General features: G+C 47.9%; 1 protein-coding gene across 6 annotated transcripts in view; it reads right to left on the reverse strand.

The window, feature by feature from the left end:
* Positions 1 to 12105, reverse strand: part of KCTD20 (potassium channel tetramerization domain containing 20) — a 37427-nt gene extending 25322 nt beyond the window's left edge. For 2 of the 6 annotated variants that reach the window (XM_070074145.1, XM_002714660.5), the window contains exon 1: positions 11968 to 12105. The gene's annotated coding sequence lies outside the window, so the exon portion shown is untranslated. The remainder of the gene's footprint in view (positions 1 to 11967) is intronic. The other 4 variants (XM_051855729.2, XM_070074147.1, XM_070074144.1 and 1 more) reach the window with 4 other exon arrangements.
* Between the last annotated feature and the right edge of the window lie 5540 nt (positions 12106 to 17645).

Genomic DNA, 17645 nt, shown 5'->3' on the forward strand with positions numbered 1-17645 from the left:
TCACATGCATTCAGGTTTGGAAGCCTTTAAGATAAACATAAACTTTCTTAAAATTCGTATTAGAAAACCACCTCTAGCTAGTGTTGTTGGAGAAAGGAAATCTTCATAAAAGAGACAAAATCTGGGTTGGGTTCGTAAAGTACAGGTAAGATGTTCTCCCCCAAGTTTTTATTTTGGAACTTTTCAAATCCCTGAGGAAACCACACCCTCCCCTCAGATTCACCAGCGCTCAGTCCCGACACTCGTGCCCTCATTGCTGCTCTCTGTATAAACGCGAACATGTATGTACACACGCGGCTCCACACTGCATGTATGTACACACGTGGTTCCACATCACTTGAAAATCAGACATCACAACACACCTCCTTCAAAATTCAGCATGCACAGCCTAAGAATTTAAAAAAACTCTTGTACAAAACACCACTATTTTCATACCTAAGAAAATTCACATTTCATAATACCATTAATATATAATCCATAATTCTATCCAAATAGTCTCATATTTTCTCTTAGAGTCTCTTTTGGACCATCTGACCACTAAATGCCCTCGCTGCTGTATAGGTGCCATTGTGTCTGGGCCACACCAGGTGACAAAGGTTGAAGATTTCTTTTTCAAACAATCCTCAGTTCACACTGAAATTTTTCAATTCAAATTGAACACAGCAGTTTTTTCTAACTGTATATTATTACATCTTTTCTCTGAGATTGAAAATCTTGCTTCATAGACTAGTTTCAGTTATAATGCCAATATTAACAATAAACCTACTGAGTTTCAGTGTTTTGGGGGATGTAGCTCTTTTTACCCTTATGAAGTACTTCTCACTAAGGATGTACAGTCCTTGTGCTATGTTCAAAAGTTGTTTTCTCTCTGTATTTAATCACAGAATTTTTTAAATTATTTTTTGAATATGTAAACATCTACGTGGTTCAGAATTTAAAGTCCCATAAAAAGGAAAGGCCAGAAGGCTCCCTCCCCTTTTCCCTCCAGTCTCCCACTTATTCCCCACAGATACCCAGTTGTCAGAACATTTGTGCTGCTGTAACAAAACACCGGAGACGGGAGATCGGGAAGTTTATACAGAATAGAAAATTTATCGGGCCGGCGCCGCGGCTCACTAGGCTAATCCTCCGCCTAGCGGCGCCGGCACACCAGGTTCTAGTCCCGGTCGGGGCGCTGGATTCTGTCCCAGTTGCCCCTCTTCCAGGCCAGCCCTCTGCTGTGGCCAGGGAGTGCAGTGGAGGATGGCCCAGGTGCTTGGGCCCTGCACCCCATGGGAGACCAGGAAAAGCACCTGACTCCTGGCTCCTGCCATCGGATCAGCGCGGTGCGCCGGCCGCAGCGCGCCGGCCGCGGCGGCCATTGGAGGGTGAACCAACGGCAAAGGAAGACCTTTCTCTCTGTCTCTCTCTCTCACTGTCCACTCTGCCTGTCAAAAAAAAAAAAAAAAAAAAAAAAAAAAAAGAAAATTTATCTTTTCACGCCCTGGAGGCTGAGAAGCCCAGGATGAAAGCAGGAGCAGACAGGAGTCTGGTGAGGGCCTCTTCACAGGTGGTGCTGTCCTAATGTACAAAACGCAGGGGGAGCAGCAGAGGACTGGTTGGCTCCTTCAGTCTCCTTTAATGAGGCACTAATCCCACCCACAAGGGCAGAGCTTCACCCCAGGCCCCCACCTCTTAATATCATCACTGAGCTTTAGTTCCAGCACAGCACTGACTTTGTTAGTTTTCAATTATCCTTCATGTTTCTCTTTGCAGAAATAAGTAAATACATATACAAGTGCATCCTTTATTCCTTTTTACACAAAATATAGAATACTATATCGAGTCTTTTGCACCATGGTATTTTTATTGAACAATATATCCTGGAAATCCCATCAGGAGCTCACAGACATTACTCATCCTTCTTATGGTTATATAATGCCCCAGTGCTATTAGGCAGAACTCTGGTAGAGAAAGGGGGAAAGAACATTCCAGAGAAGGTGACAGCCTGTAACAGCAGGAAAGTAAAATACAGCTTTATTACTATATGAAGGAGCAGGAGAGTAGAGTGAAGGATTAATGAACACAGGAGGGAAATCAGGGTCCCCATCATAGCACGCAACTCTGGGGAACGCAGTGCACGTCACTGTCTAAGGAGCTGGACAACACGTAAGTTAGAGAGCTGTACACGACTGCCCTGCGGAAGCCAAAGTTGCAAAACAGATTTGGGCCAGCCTGGAAAGGCCCTTGAATTACACAGTAAACTAAGGGGACCCTGTCCTGTAGCCGGCGTTTTCTGTGTTGAGAAGTGTCATGTTCAAAACGTTGCATTAAAAAAGGGCTCACGTGCTAGAAGCTCGGTTCTCAGAATGGTGATGTTGACAGTGGTAGAATCCTTAAAATGTAGGACCCAAGTGGCCTTGTCCTCCACCCCTCTTGTCAGCCTCAGTGCGGTCTCCACAAACTCGAATACCATGCCTTCAATTAAGCTGCAGAGTTCTGACGGAGAGATTTTTGAGGTTGATGTGGAAATGCCAAACCCTCTGTGACCATCAGGATCATGTTGGATGGTTTGGGAATGGATGATGAAGGAGGTGACCACCCAGTCCCTCCACCAGCGTTCGTGCGGCAATAGTAAAACATGTTGTCAGGAGCGCCCACCCCAGGGATGGCCCTCCTCCTGAAGACCATGAGAACAGAGAAACCCGAGCAGATGCCGTCCCTGCCCGGAACCGAGAATTCCTGGAAATTGACCAAGGAAAACTTTGTGAACTCATGCTGGCTGCAAACAACTTAGACAGCCAAGGCTTGCTTGATGTTAGACGCAAAATCGGGGCTAATATGTGCAAGGGAGTTTCCTGAGGGGACTCGCAAGACCTACAAACAGCGAGTACACTTAAGTGGAGGAAGCCCAGGTGCGCAGAGAGCCAGTAGTGTGAAGAGAAGTGCGACGTTGTGCCTGACCCTATAACCCTGTAAGGAATGTCCATAACGCTAGTCCCACGGCTCTGTGTATACACTGTTAGTATCAGGCAAACAGTGGACAAACGCGACAGCAAACCATTTGTTTTAGCAGAATATTGTCCTCACTGCATGTGTAGTTTGCGTACAGACTCCAAACTGGAGTTTCTTCCAGTATGATGTAAAGTTCCTGTTTTCTTTGTTCTGAATAAAACTGAACTGTGGGTTCTCGATAGAAATTGGCATTCAGGGAGTTCCCTCTTCTTGCAAAGCGACTTCGGTCTAGTTCATTGTCCAGTTAACTTGAGCGACCATTTAAAAGTTGGCATTGTAAATAAAACAACTTTTGGGGCTGGCGCTGTGGCTCAGCGGGTTAAAGCCCTGGCCTGCAGCACCAGCATCCCATATGGGCACTGGTTCTAGTCCCAGCTGCTCCTCTTCCGATCCAGCTCTCTGCTATGGCACAGCTCCAGCCATATTAGCCATCTGGGGCGTGAACTAGTGGATGGAGGACCCCTCTCTCTATCTCTACCTCTCTAATTCTTTCAAATAAATAAAATAAATCTCTAAAAAAAAAAAAAAACTTTCAGAAAGTTTTCTGAAGTAGAACTGAGAAAATACCATCTTCATTCATGAGGCTTCCTGAAGTGAATGTTCTGGGTGGGGCTACAGGGATGTCTTCAGCCAGTAGTCAGTACACAGATATCGATCAGTCTGTCCACAGCAGGACTTGTTCTGGTTTTGAATCTTCTCAGCTCTGAAAATCCTGCCTAGAAGACTCGGTTACTGCCTACCTGGTGTCTGCTTTTTTGGGGGAAGAGAAACCTAACTAGACAGTTTATTAGCTTTTCAATTAAAAGACACTTAAGTGGTATGCCATTTTTTATAGTCAGTGTTCCCATATGGGGAACAGTCTTCATGATACACGCATGTCATAAATAACCTTGAACATTAAAATACGTGGTAAAACCCAGAAAACGTCCATTATGAATGTGAGATACTTCCAGTAAAAGTTATAATACAAAAAATAAAATAATAAAATAAAATAAAAGGTAGGACCCAGTGTGAGATGATTAGGCCCCTGGAGAGGATTCATGCAGTTTGCAGGGGCCCCAGCTAGCCCTGCAACAGTGTGCTTTTATAAAGCAAGGCACCCCACATACTCCGTCTCTTCTGCATGCAGCTGGTCCCCTTTTGCATCGGTCAGTTTTTCAGCCTTATCACAAAATACCGAGGCAACTGATTTAATCAAGAGAAAAGGTTTATAAATAAACCTCACAGTTTTGGATGTTCAAAGTCTGAAACACATGGTGCAGGCTTAGGTCTGGTGAGAGGCCCATGCAGATGGCAGAGCATGTGCCTGGAAGAGGTGTCACATGGTGAACGAGGAGAGACAGAGACTGGGCCCAACTCAGGCTTTTATTCATAACACACCTGTAACCACAACTGCCCTCTGAGAGCATGCCCCCAGCGACCTTCCCACCTCCTAACAGGTTCCATCATGTCCCAGAGTGCCACCCCGGGGACCCAGCCTTCAAAACATGGAGGGACATTCAATATCCAAACTATATCCAAAATGTAGCACCTTCCCGCTTCTCTACCAAGTTGTGGTACAGCCAAGAAGGCCCTCACCAGAGACTGAACCAATGGGGTTGCCCAATAATCTTATATTAAGTCAATGTAACTGTGAAGAACAGTTTCTGTGTACATAAAAATTCTATCAGTTACTTGGGGTGGGTGTATGGCCTAGTTTTTAAAACAACATTTCAAAGTGCCTTGGGGCCAGCGCTGTGCCATAGTTATGGGTAAAGCCACCGCCTGCAGTGCCAGCATCCCATATAGGCGCCAGTTCTAGTCCCAGCTACTCCTCTTCCTATCCAGCTCTCTGCTGTGGCCTGGGAAAGCAATATAACATGGCCCAGGTCTTTGGGCCCTTGCACCCGCATGGGAGACCGGTAGAAGCTCCTGGCTCCTGGCTTCGCATTGATTCAGCTCCGGCCGTTTTGGCCAACTAGGGAGTGAACCAGAGGATGAAAGACTTCTCTCTCTGTGTAACTCTGCCTTTCAGATAAAATAAATAAATCTTTAAAATAAAATAAAAGTGCCTGAATCAATGTCCACTTCTGGCGCATGACTCCCGTGTCCTACTAATGCAGATCCTAGGAGGCAGTGGTAATGGCTCAAGCCCTCAGGTTCCTGCCACCTGTGTGAAAGACCTGGACTGAGTTCCAGGCTCCTGGCTTCAGGCCACCCAGCCCTACCCATTGTAGGCATTGGGGAGTGAACCAACAGGTGGGAGGTCTCTCCTTCTCTCTACACAGGTGCTGGTTCCAGTCCCAGCTCCCTGCTAATGTGCCTGGGAAAGCAGCAGAAAATAGCTCAAGTACTTCGGCCTCTGCCACCCATGTGGGAGACCCAGGTAGGAGTTCCTGGTTTCAGCTTGGCCAAGCCCTGGACATTGCGGCCACTGGGGAATGAATCAGGGGATAGATCTCTCTCTAATGCGGCCTTTCAAATAAATAAATCATTTTTTAAAAAGTTTTCAAAATCTGTGTTACTTGGATTTATATTAGGACTTAAGATCTTCAGTTATATTTACAGTTAAAGAGACTAAAGGCCTTAAACAGTGTCTTTTTTATATAAGGATTTTTTTTTATTTTAAAGATTTATTTTATTTGAAAGTCAGAGTAGGCTGGCGCTGTGGCTCACTTGGCTAATACTCCGCCTGTGGCGCCAGCACTCCGGGTTCTAGTCCCGTTCAGTTGCTCTTCTTCCAGTCCAGCTCTCTGCTGTGGCCCAGGAAGGCAGTGGAGGATGGCTCAAGTGCTTGGGTCCTGCACCTGCAAGGAAGACCAGGAGGAAGCACTTGGCTCCTGGCTCCTGTGACAGCCGCAGCGGCCACTGTGGGGTGAACCAACAGAAAAAGGAAGACTTTTCTCTCTCTCTTTCACTGTCTAACTTTGCCTGTCAAAAAAAAGGTCAGAGTTGAGGGAGAGGGGAAGGGGGAGGGGGAGAAGGAGAAGGGGAGGGGGAGGGAGAGGGGGAGAGGGGGAGGGAAAGCTGTGCCGATCCAAAGCCAGGAGCCAGGAGCTTCTTCCAGGTCTCCCACACAGGTGCAGGAGCCCAAGGACTTGGGCCATCTTCTGCTGCTTTCCCAGGCCACAGCAGAGAGCTGGATCGGAAATGGAGCAGCCAGGTCTCAAACAGGCAGCCATATGGGATGCTGGCGCTTCAGGCTAGGGCATTAACCCACTGTGCCACAGTGCCAGCCCCAAGGGTTTTTTTTTTTTTTTTAACATTTATTTTATTTTATTTCAAAGGGCAGAGTTAGAGAGGCAGAGGCAAAGAGGAGAGGGAGAGAGAGAGGTCTTCCATTTGCTGGTTCACTCCCCAGATGGCCACAACAGCCAGAGCTGTGCCAAGCCTAAGCCAGGAGCTTCCTCCACATCTCCCATGAGGGTACAGGGGCCCAAGGACTTAGGCCATCTTCTGCTGCTTTTCCAAGCCATAGAAGAGAGCTCTATAGGAAGTGGAGCAGCCTGGACTCAAATTGGTGCCCATATGAGATGCCAACACTGCAGGTGGCAGCTTTACCCACTATGCCACAGCGCCGGCCCTAAATAGTGCCTTTTATAACTCAATCAACCAAATTACCCAACTAAAAAAAAATTAATGTATGATAACCAAAAAGATTTAAAGAACAATAAATATAACAAAAACTTTTGTACCTACCACCCAGTTTAAGAGTTTATTTATTTATTTGAGAGGTAGAGTTACAGTGGGGGGGGGGGTGTGGGGGGGGAGGTCTTCCATCCGCTGATTCATTCCCCAATTGGCCACAATGACCGGAGCTGAGCTGCTCCGAAGCCAGGAGCCAGGAGTTTCCTCCGGGTCTCCCACACGGGTACAGGGGCCCAAGCACTTGGGCCATCTTCTACTGCTTTCCCAGGCCTCAGCAGAGAGCTGAATCAGAAGTGGAGCGGCTGGGACTAGAACCAGCACCCATATGGGATGCCAGCACCGCAGGCAGAGGATTAACCTACTGTGCCTAGGCGCTGCCCCCCCCCCCAGTTTTAAATATAAAACACCTTATCCTAAATTTGACATTTCCATGAAAAAAAATTAAACTACATTTGCAATCTTAACTTTTTTCTTATTTTAGCACTTCAATTGCCTACAAAGCAAACCTTTTTAAGTACTCAAAAAAACTCTAGTAAATCTTAAAAAACAAACTTAAACATTAAAAGTTCCCAAATATGACAAACTTAGAAAAGTTTTCTTGCATTCTTTTTTTTTTTTTTTTGACAGGCAGAGTGGACAGTGAGAGAGACAGAGAGAAAGAGAGAGAAAGGTCTTCCTTTGCCGTTGGTTCACCCTCCAATGGCCGGCGCACCGCGCTGATCTGATGGCAGGAGCCAGGTACTTATCCTGGTTTCCCATGGGGTGCAGGGCCCAAGCACTTGGGCCACCCTCCACTGCCTTCCCGGGCCACAGCAGAGAGCTGGCCTGGAAGAGGGACAACCGGGACAGAATCTGGCGCCCCGACCGGGACTAGAACCCGGTGTGCCGGCGCCGCAAGGCGGAGGATTAGCCTACTGAGCCACAGCGCCGGCCCTGGTTTACATTTAAACACTGTTTCCAGACCTCTTAACATTTTGACCAGAAGTTCAAACCTTAAAAATAGCAAAGCTGCCTTTAAATTCTCAGCATTAGTAAAATGATAAACAACCATCTCGATTCTAAATTCCACAGTATGACAGATGTAAATAATACGGGACTCTAAAAAAGCATGCATAGGTGGTACAAAGGATTACAAAGTATCTTTGTTAACCCAATAGCATACTACAATACTACTTTTTGCTCATTCAATAGACAGACTGAAATACACTGTTTGGCAGGATTATGGGAAATGGGCACTCTGTTGAATTTATAATTTTTCTGAAGGATAACTTAGCAAGGTATTTCATTAGCCCTGAAAAAATGTGCCTGTATCCTTAGGTCAAAAAGCCACTTCTACAACTTTGTAGAATGGGAATAATAATGAATAGATGTTTTAATAAAGACATTCACCGCAACAATTTGTAATAGGGTATCACACTGTGAAAATACACATTTGCTCTTGTCTCCACTTCCTGGCACAGAACTCCTGAACTCTTTGTAAGCCTCCAAGTGCTAAGTGTCTTTCTGATGATAATAAGATGACCCGAGGTTGGCAGCCCTAAGTAGTTTCAGGATGGGTGTCAGACACAGAAAAGACCAAGGAATAATTCAGCCCTAGTCCCCAGCTTTCAGGGAGGGAAGTGGGTTTACCTGTAAGCTGAGCACTGACATGATTTAATCAATCATCTAACGAAGCTTCCCCAAAATGCACAAGGGCAGAGTTGGGATGAGCCTCCGGCTAGGTGCATACGCACAGGTTCCTAGAGGGAGCCCCAGAGAGCACAGAAGCCATACACTCCTTTTCCCATACCCCCACCATGCATTGCTTCACCTATATCCTTTATCATATTCTCTATAAGGAACCCATAAATGGGAAGGTTTGCCTAAATTCTATGTGCCCCTCTAGCAAATTAATGGAAGCCAAGGAAGGGGTCAGGGGAAGCCAGATTTATGGCCAGCTGGTCAGAACTACAGGTAAAACAACCCGGGCCATGATTCTTTCCATGACACCACACTGCTTGGCCAGGCTAGCCCGATTAAGTAAGAACAGAGATGTGGTTTACCTAACATTTATTACTTATCATAAAACTTACTATTAGTGATAATTACAACCTGAACAGCAGCATTTCCTGAGAATTTACAGTTTGTCAGGCATGGTTCTAAGCACTTGATGAATTAACTAAAAACCCTCAGAGGTAGCACTATTATTGTTTAGGAGACACAGAAAACGAGGAGTACCTTATCCAGGCTAATAAATGAAGAAGCCAAGATTTGAACCGCTGCAAGAGTGACTTCAGTCACTATCCAGAGAAGTATAAGTAGGCCACTATTGAGCATAAATTTTAATGGCTTTGAAATGAGATGAACTTAAATTTGAATACAGGCTCAGCCTCTTATGAGGTGTTAAGACTTTGGGTAAATAATCTCTTTATCCATAAAACAGATAATTAAATGGGACAATGATGTGAAACCATTTAGTGTCTGGTGCATAATGAACACTAATCATTCAGCCCTTACTATTTCTATTACTTTCATAAACATACAAGAACAATCAAACCATGCCTAGTTTGGGGACTCTAAACCAAAATATCCAAAGGCCCTCTTCTTTCAACCATACTTTCAGTCCTGTTATTCCAGAAATGCATGTATGATTCCAATAATCTCATTTTCCATACAACATTAAGAAATTTACTGACTCAGATTAGCAGTTAGATTAACCTTACATTGTATCACAGAGATACCTATTAACCTTGGTAAGAACAACAATACACCTAAGACTACAACTTCAAAAGATTTAGGACACGGCTCAAGCATCTAACACGTAATAAAAGTTCACTGAAGTGTTTGTCTAAACCTATATTAAATCATTTTTAAAAACACGGAGTTCCTGACATCTTGCGGGTTCTACATAACTACCTGCTTGCTCTTATTTGTCCTTCCACTGCTTATTTCAAGCTTCACAGGGTTCCTGTCTCAATATTGCCACTCTTGATGATCTAGACAGCTGGATCCTATTCTCCTTCAACCTCTAATCCTCCCAGATAATACTGCCTTTGTAGCCACAGGGGAAGTCTCTCCATTCCCTTCATCTACTTATAATTTAATCTCTCTGGATCTTTTCTATTTTTGAAAATATTTTTCTTGGTGTGAGTGCTAAGAGTATTGGGCTTGGGGCCAGGAGTCCTCAACTCTGCCAACTCATTTCTCAAGACTCGACCTGAAAGCTGAGAGAACTGCACTAGATACACTTCTAGTAGGTTCCCTTATATCGCTAAGCCTCAAATTTCCAGGACTCTAGGTCTTCCAACTGGAAACCATTTGGTAAATTCCCCCAAACTTTTTGCCCCAGTTAGCCAAAGGACAGAGGAAGACACAGTCATCAGGACACCCCGACTACACAAGGAAAGACATGACAGTGTGCGAATCAATAGAAAAAGCTCAGAGTAAGAACTCAGATGCCGAGGACTGGAAAAAAGAACACGAGGCCTACCACTAACCTCGTCTCTCCCTGAAGGGGGACTAAGAAACAGAAAAAGCTTCAGGCAGCAGCAGTGGTCACTCAGCCCTCACTTCTGCCTCACGGGCCCAATGCGGCCATGTGCCCTACCACAGTATTGTCAACAAAATGGCCCACCACAGTACTTGCACAAACAGGCACTACTCAGATTTTTGGCTGAATTCATACAAAGCTGCAAGCCCTCCTGAACGCTGTGGTGCTATCCTCACATACCAGACTCGGAGAGCTCAAGACCACGGGAGTTACATGGCGCAGGCTGCCCTGCTTCTATCTCTAGGGAGACACAGCTGCGGGCAGGCTGATTTGGCCTAATGGCATTGCTGAAGCCCGGCTGATGGTGAACCTGCCTCCATCAGCAAAATGAACAGTTCAGTCAGGCAGAGGCGCCGGATCTCTGAGCCACCGAGGCAGTATGGGCATATGTACAAAAGTCACTTCCTTCCCTAGTGTCGGAGTCCAGGACAGCACTAGCTTCTCCCACTGCCTTCCTGAGCCTGACTGGGGGCAGGGGAGGAGCAAGTCAACAGTCTTCAAACCTGCAAAGGCAGCCGCAGCTGGGGTGTTGTGGCACCCTGGGATAATCTGTGGTCTGGGACACTCACACCTCCTTTCAGAGTCCCACCTCCGCATGCAACCCAGCACTCCTGCCAATACTCCTGGGAGGCCACACGGAGTTCAAGGCTCCTGGCTTTGGCCTGGCCCAGCCCCAGCCGTTGTGGATATCTTGGAGTGAAGGGAAGGTATCTCCCCCCCCTCCCCCCTCCCCTGGCCTTTTAAGTAAATAAACTTTAAAAAACATAATAAAAATAAATAAATGCTTAACACCCCAAGCCTAGCCCCATGTGATGTTTTTCTAAGTGGGGTCCAGCAAGAGACCATTTTTAAAATGCACACTCCGAGACCCCCTTCCCACCCCCCCAGATCTCCAGACTCAAATTTCTGGGAGGGGACCCCCTTCCCACCCCCCCAGATCTCCAGACTCAAATTTCTGGGAGGGGCGCTAGGGTTGGCTGGGCAACTGTGACCTGACCAAGGAGCAAGTCTGCACCCTGGGACTGGGGGCGGGCGGGTGTTAAGGGTGAAGTCCTCACACTGGAGTCATCATATCCGAGTGACACTACCCCAGCACTTTGCCGAGGGGCCCTTTCACAAGCCCTCAGTCCCCCAGCTAACAGTTGCAGACAAATGGTTTAACAAGGTCGGAGCACCAGGGACTGGGAACCGTATTTTCGTGAGCGAGTTAAACAGTTCCCTCACAGCTTTGTTTACCCAGCTTAGTCCCACCCCCCCCCCTCAAAAAAAAAGAAAAAAGAAAAAGAAAAACAAACCTGGGTTCTCGTTTAAAAATAAAGCGGTTCGACCCGGGAATTCTGGGGCAGAACCGCAGGCCGCGGCAGAAGGCGGCTCTTGGTCGGCAGGGCCGGGCTGGCGGGCCCGAGGCGGCTCTGCCCTGCAAGGCAGGCTCGGTCGGGGGCACGCGTGGGGCAGCGGGGCGCGAAGGCCGAGCAAAACCGCTCCGCTCCACGCAGCTGAGGAGGAAGTCCCACCAACTACTCGCTTGGCAGCGGAGTCCATGACTCGCCGGAATTAGCCCAAGCGTCCGGCCCGCGAGCACCCCCGGCTCTCGGGACCCCCCAGGCCCGCACGCGGCCGCCGCCGCACGGGGTTCACCGTCTCCACACGCCCAGACCCCCGCTCCCCGCCCGTGCGTCCCGCAGCGGCCCGGCCCTGCCCTGCCCGGGGCCCCGCGGCGTCCTCCCGAGACGCCGCCGGGACACAAAGGCTAAGCCCCGGGCCACGCCCGCCGCGCCGGGTCTCGGCCCCCGGACCCTCGCCGCGCCGCCACTTACTCGTCGCTCGCCGCCGCGCTCCGGCGCTCGGGGCCCGAATCCGCCCGGGAGGCGCGCGCAGCGCCGCGGGGACCGGCAGTGCCGCAGGGCGCGCCCCCCGCCCCGGCCCGCGCGGCCACGCGGCTGAGTCACCCGCCGCTTCACGTTAAGAGTCCCCTCGCGCGGGGCACGCCGGGAGTCCCCCGCGCGGGTGGCGGGGCGCGAACCGCCTCCTCCCTCGGCCGGCGCCCGCGGCTCTCGCCCGCACAGGGCCTGGGAGGTTGGGTTTCCGAGCTGCGGGTATTCGGAGGCAGTGAGGTCAGCTCGCGCCGCACCCGCTTGCGGGGACCGGGCGGGAAGTAACCGGGTCGGAGCTCCTTAAACGCGCCGCGCTCCGAGGCTCCTGTCCGGGGAAAGCATCCCGGCCAGAACAAGGAGGGGGAAAGCCGCGTTCTGCTCAAGCCTTGGGCTTCATCTAAATGCCCGCAGTATTAACAAACTTTAAAGCAACCAGAAGCAGAGGACTGGAAAACTGGTCGTGGGTTATGAATAAAATACCTAAACACTCAAAAACTTCACATATGTGGTCCGTGTGCTCTAAGACGACTGCTGGGGAAAAAAAAAAAAAAAAAAAAAACAGCGCCGGTTCTTTCTAGTGGCTTTGTGTACTTAAAAATACTATCATACTAATTAAATTGTCCTGATGATGCAAATTATTCTCTTTTTAAAAGACCAAAAGCCATTATACACTAGTAATAGCGTGACTTCTAAGCTCTGAGTCAATTTTCTTTTCCCTTACAAGAGAGTCCCTGAAAACCAATCTGGGACTAAAGGTTAGGACTGGGGTCGAAGTGGAGGCCACGCCAGAAAATAGTTGGAGTCTCCATTCCAGCAGATTGCAAGTGGCTGAGGCGCTTGAACGGCAAAATGGCTTTATTGGGACAACGACTGGAGCTTTCCAAGCCAAGGGCGGCGATGTTTTCACCTCGGATTTGGGCGTGGAGGCCCGGCGGACCGCTCCCACCTTCCTTCCCTGTGTTGTCACTGGAGACGCGGCCCTGGCAGCCCTCCACCGCCCTGCCTTCCCAGCTGCGTCCGGCTCTGGCCGTCTGCCCGGCCGCGGACTGGGCGCCCTGCCGGGCTGGGCTCCGGCCGGAGGTGGCCGCCCACTGCTGCGCACACTTCATTGGCCTCAACTTGTCACCAGGCCCACGGAGGCTGTGAGGCGGAATTTCCTGTGCGCCTGGGGAAAAGCAACCGTGGCCTTGGTGAGCACTTGACACTGTCTCTGGCACAGTGTTCAAGAACAAAAAGAAACGTAAACCACTATGACTCGGCGGTATAGGATCCAGACTTCAAGAGCAAAGCTGCATAACAGATCTCCCGAACTATGCCTGCATTTGCATTTCCATAAAGTCCAGTGCTACGGCTTTCCTCTCAAAAAAAGAAAAAAAAAACAACCTTTGATGGTCCTGTAAGACATGCCTTGGACCAGATTTTTCTTTTCTGGGAAGATTTTTCTATGTTTATGACTTAGAAAATCCTGGCCCAAAGTTTGGAGAATCAGGCTTACACAATGTCTTCTATTATTATTATTACTTTGTATTTTGGACATTAAGGACACAGAAAGACATATTAAACACCTGTTACCCATCATCCAAAAGGAGTAAATGATAATATGCTTTTAATTAATAGCTAAGTCCACATAGTTCAGTTTTTGGCCTAAGCTTCATATAATCAATAGCTCATCAGATCTGATACTGTTTCGAGGTAAACATCCAGAAATTATAAATGGATATTCACAGAAAGCACAAGTATATGCCAATTTTTGTTTCATTTTATTTCTAATTTAATTCGTCTCAAAATCCTGAGTCTCTGAGATGTATTGTATCTGAAGCTGAAAAACCCCTTCTTCTTTTTTTTTTTTTTTTAATTTTGACAGAATTAGAGAGAGACAGAGAGAAAGGTCTTCTTTCCCTTGGCTCACCCCCCAAATGGCTACTGAGGCCAGAGCTACGCCAATCCGAAGCCAGGTGCTTTATCCTGGTCTCCCACGCGGGTCCATGGGCCCAAGCACTTGGGGCCATCCTCTACTGCCCTCCCGGGCCACAGCAGAGAGCTGGACTGGAAGAGGAGCAACCGGGACTAGAACCCGTCACCCATGGGATGCCAGCACTGCAGGTGGAGGATTAGCCAAGTGAGCCACGGCGCCGGCCAGAGAAACCCCTTATAATATCAAATTTGCAGTCCTGGAATTGTTGGCTGTTGTAATGGCCAATTTAATACACAATATAATTCATCTCATTAACTGGGTTATTTAAGTCTCCTTAAAAATAGTATCTGCTTACTAGTAAATATTGCAAAACAGTCTTCCCAATATCTTATTTCACTTAGACTTCACAACCACCATGGGAGATGGATTTTACACTTGGATTTACAATGAGGAAAACAAGACATAAGTACAGAAATCAAGGCTATAACACTAAATGGTGCTTTAGGCTGAGAACCCAGGGCATCGGCCCCCAAGCTTCTTCCTCACTGCGCACTGAACACAGGACAGTTCCACCCAAATGCTCCCGGGGGAACTCCCCAGCAGTTCCCGGAGGCTCAATGCCTTCAGCCATTAACACCAAACAACTGCTTTAAGGTTGACGCTATCTTAAGAATGAAAATATTTAGGGGCCAGCACTGTGGCGCAGCGGGTAAAGCCTCCGCCTGCAGTGGCGGCATCCCATATGGGCACCGGTTCAAGTCCAGGCTGATGCACTTCTGATCCCGCTCTCCGCTATGGCCTGGGAAAGCAGTAGAAGACGGTCCAGGTCCTTGGGTCTCTGCACCTACGTGGGAGACCCAGAAACTCCTGGCTCCTGGCTTCGGATTGGCACAGCTCTGGCTGTTGTGGCCATTTGGGGAGTAAACCAGCAGATGGAAGATCTCTCTCTCTCTCTCTCTCTCTCCATAACTCTGCCTTCAAATAAACAAATAAATCTTTAAAAAATGAAGATATTTTTAAAAAGTGGCTATTGCAAAGCTAATTATCCGTTCTACCTAATACAGCATATGTAGTAAATATAAAAAGAAATTTGAAATTCCAAGATTTTTAAACTCTATTTTTAAAGATTTATTTATTTATTTGTTTATTTGAAAATCAGAGTTGCACAGAGAGAGGAAAGGCAGAGAGAGAGAGAGAGTTCTTGCATCCGCTCGTTTACTGCCCAATTGGCCGCAATGGCCTGTGCTGTGCCAATCTGAAGTCAGGAGCCAGGAGCTTCCTCCAGGTCTCCCAGGTGGGTGCAGAGGCCCAAGGATTTGGGCCATCTTTTACTGCTTTTCTAGGCCATAGCAGAGAGCTGGATTGGAAGAGGAGCAGCCAGGACTTGAACCAGTACTCATATGGGATGCCAGCATTGCAGGCGGTGGCTTTACTCGGTATGCCACAGCGCCGCCCCTAAACTCTATTCTATTTTTTTTTAAGGATTTATTTTATTTATTTGAAAGGCAGACTGACAGAGAGAGAGAGAGAGAGAGAGAGAGAGAGAGATCTTCCATCTGCTGGTTCACTCCCCAAATGGCAGTAACATCCAGGCTGAAGCCAGGAGACAGGAACTCCAGCTGGGTCTCCCAAGTGGGTGCAGGAACCCAAGCACTTGGGCCATCATCCACTACTTTCCCAGACACATTAGCAGGGAGCTGGATCGGAAGTGGAGGCATCAACACACCCTAAGACCAGAAAAAGAGAAGCGAACATCAAGGGCCTCTTGGGGGAAGACAACACCATCTAAAATGAGGCAAACAAACCTCAGTCTGAGCCCACCCTGAGATCCTGCTGCCAGTTTATAGGACACACAGGGAACAGAAGAACACACTGAACCAGGAGCGTGCCATCTGCAAAGTCCTGCCCTGAAGATGCTACAGGCCCAGAGGCCTCTGTGCTGCGGGAGACAGCAGAAAGTTAAGAAACAGAAAGATAAAGGCATGGATGTGGCAAGGGAGACAGACCAGTCCAGGGGAACACCTTTGTCTGCTAAAACGTTTATAGAAAAACGGGACTGAAAGTGACTAAAAGTCAGGGAAAAGCTTACCTCTCGGGTGGGGAGCGCAGTTATGATGGAGAACGGAGGACGGAAGAGGCCTCTAGGATAAGGAGAAAAGCTTTGTCTCTCTGACGCTGGGTACAGGACCCTGCCTACCAGTAATCCATTACGGCAAACACTTCCTTCGTGTGCTTGGCTGTCTCTATGTCTTATTTTACATTACAGCATTTCAAAAGAAAAAAGTTTGAGAGATCAGCCCTACCCATGAACTTAAAGATAGTTTCTCCTCACCAAGCTATTTGCAAATTATATCCATTTGCTCTTCTGGGACACTATTCAGATTAAGTCCCGGCTGCTCCACTTCCAATCCAGCTCTCTGCTATGGGAAAGCAGTGGAAGATGGCCCAAGTCCTTGGGCCCCTGCACTCACATGGGAGACCCGGAAGAAGCTCCTGGCTCCTGGCTTCAGATCAGCGCAGCTCTGGCCGTTGCAGCCATCTGGGGAGTGAACCAGAGGATGGAAGACCTCTCTCTCTCTGCCTCTCCTCTCTCTGTGTAACTCTGACTTTCAAATAAATAAATAAATCTTTAAAAAAAAAAAAAGGTTAAGTGACTTAAAAAGAGAACTAAACATCTCATGAAACACCAGAGCCTTTGAAAGATCCTCACACTTTTGGAACTGTGTTTCAATATTTTGAGTGTGAGAGCATGGGTATAATAGGACAAGGGAGGATAAGGAGACCAGTGTCCAGTCATGGCCAAGAGAGTAATCTGGAGGCATTTCTCAATGGTGTTTTGACGAGGGCATGAGCCCGAGAGTCTGGAGCGGACTAGAAGTGCCCTGGGCAGGCAGGGGTGGGGAGGTACAGAAGCGTGGCAGCCTGGGTGCAGCACAGGCTGGTTGTAAGCTGATAAAGTGTTTTTCCCTTGTGACTCCTGTTGCCAGTTTGCAGACAGACCCTGACTGACTGCACTGGCCCGGTGCCAGCTCCGGGGCTTGTGAATACACAGTTCCCATTCCTGCGCCCCATGCTGAGAGTCCTGGGAAGGTGTTTTTGTTTGTTTTTCCCTAGGCGAATTTAAAATAAATCATATTTGAAAAGGAAAATAAAAATAAACAAACCCCCAAAGATAGATTCTTCAACTAGGACGTGAAGCAGTGAACAAATTAAAATAGGTTTGTACCCACTGAGCCATCACAGAAAACCACAAAAGTCTCTTCCCTGCTCAAATCACACCCTCCCTCCCCCGACACTTGCAATAACTGGAAACATGCAAAATCTGTTTACCCAAGCATATGTCCTGGCCTCTCATCTCCCCTCTGAGAAACTTCGTAATGAAAAATAAACAAATAAAAAGATAAACAATGGGACCTAGGTAAGTTAAAACGGGCTGCGTCTGCTTGTCCACCCAGAGCCCAAACTACACTTTCTCCTGGTTTATGCGGAATTCTTGATGCCTACTTGGAAACAAGTCAGTGTCTCTGGATGTATGAATGGAGCAGAAAAACACGCAGTGACTTTCAAATTCTTGAGGCTGTATGAGGTAGTGAAAACAAGGCGGCACAAGAGCCGGCTGACCTCCTTTTGAGGCCATTCTGCCACTTACGGAGCAAGTCACCCACAAGCTTGGGTTTCCTAGCCTGTAAGATGATAACTGCTCTGC

This window comes from Oryctolagus cuniculus, chromosome 5, assembly GCF_964237555.1.
Source record: "Oryctolagus cuniculus chromosome 5, mOryCun1.1, whole genome shotgun sequence".
In the NCBI taxonomy this organism is placed as follows: domain Eukaryota; kingdom Metazoa; phylum Chordata; class Mammalia; order Lagomorpha; family Leporidae; genus Oryctolagus; species Oryctolagus cuniculus.